Raw genomic sequence first — 1,613 nt, 5'->3', positions numbered from 1 at the left:
TTCTGAGCCATCTTGACTTCCTAAAATTTTAGAGAATTAGATTTTACAGAAAACGAGAAAATCATCATAACAGAATACTACATAAATTATTAGAGAAACAAAGAGAACAGGAAATCGAATAACTACTGAAGGCAATGAAAGTTGTTGCCTAATATCTCAAAAACATAAGGTTGATGTTTTGAACCACCCAAATAGATAAGCGCAGTACAATTTGCTTATATTCAGAGAATAATTAGAAATACAAAAGTCATTTTAGAAATAAACATTAAATTAGGAGGCTTATAGCAGCAAGGACACATGGCATGGGAACACGGGGGCTGTTTTAATGTACACTGTCATTCAAGACCGAGCAAGTGCATAAGACAGTAATAGTTTAAAAATAACAAGGCTACCAATTAAATAGAGCACTTTTGTATATGAAAGTTATATGTAGCCCTTCATCACAGAAAGACCCAAGCTTTGCCTTCGAGTAGATTATGACTCAACCCCATGTGTAGAATTGCACTGCATGGGGTTTTCAAAGCTGGGAGCTTTTCTGAAGTAAACTGCCAGGCTTTTCTTCTAAGGCACCTCTGGGTTGATTCTGACCACCAGTATATAAGTTTGTAGGTAAATGCTCAGCTCTTTATACCAGCTAGAGACTCCCACCTAGAGTATACAGAACACCAGCAACAGTGTTGTTGATGTTATGTGTCATTGAACACGTGTCCAATTGCTAGGGAAAGTATATGCCACAGAAGGAAACATTCCTTCCTCCCAATTGTTCTCATGCTTGAATATACTTTCTTTTTATGATTTCATTTTTAAAGAATTTATGTATTTATGGATTGCACTTTATTTTCAATTCACAGAGATATTGTCACTCATTGACTATTCCTTAGATTAAATTAAAAAAAAAACAACCAAAAACCCAAACACAACCCCTGGCTATGGGCAAAGAGACACCTGATTTATAGTGGTGCTCTTTTATCTGTCAGGGGCAGAGCAGACTGCAGCCCTTTGTCCTTCCTAGCTTGATGCCTAGATCGTGGCCAGAGCTGTATCATGCCTAGGGCACATACAATTGTGATGTCCAACTCTTCATTTCTGGGCAAAGATATTCAATTTTTTTTTGTTGAATCCCATTCCAAGGTCCACAAGTCTGTGGAGCATTCCTGGCTCCAATTCTGTGGCTGCGGTGCAGTGGGTTGTGGATATTTTTAAGACTTTACTGGAAGGTGTGGTGACATGGGTTGCAATTGCCTTTCAGGATTTTAATCCATGGGTTCAACTCCTGTCAGGAGTAAGAAATCATCTGTGTTGGTAGCCCTCATAGGTAGCTTTTCTCTGAGAAGCAATACTTGAAATCAGCAATCAGACTGAGTTCCTGATCTACTCTGCTTAATTGTCAATATGATCTACAAGGGATTTAATGTTCCACTTTTCACCTGTACACTGTGTGAATGGTATTTATCTCGGGGTTGTTGGGAAGAGTACAACAAACCTGCCACAGTTAGGGTTAATACATGCTCTTGGGGTTCAGAAAACAAACACACACACACCTCGGTATAACGAGAAGAAAATTTTGTAAACAAGCTTATCTTATCCAATTCAATAAAATTTGGAAGATATTT

At 38.1% G+C, this 1,613-nt stretch overlaps 1 non-coding gene across 1 annotated transcript; it reads left to right on the top strand.

Moving 5' to 3' along the window:
* Nucleotides 1-918: 918 nt before the first annotated feature.
* LOC142435476 (small nucleolar RNA SNORA48) lies at nucleotides 919-1,061 on the top strand. The gene has a single exon (XR_012781525.1). It is a non-coding gene; the product is annotated as a small nucleolar RNA SNORA48 (small nucleolar RNA).
* Nucleotides 1,062-1,613: the final 552 nt, after the last annotated feature.

This window comes from Tenrec ecaudatus, chromosome X (genome assembly GCF_050624435.1).
Source record: "Tenrec ecaudatus isolate mTenEca1 chromosome X, mTenEca1.hap1, whole genome shotgun sequence".
Taxonomy (NCBI): Eukaryota; Metazoa; Chordata; class Mammalia; order Afrosoricida; family Tenrecidae; genus Tenrec; species Tenrec ecaudatus.
The sequence above is the reverse complement of the archived record's forward strand: the minus strand, read 5'-3'. Positions and strand labels throughout refer to the sequence as shown.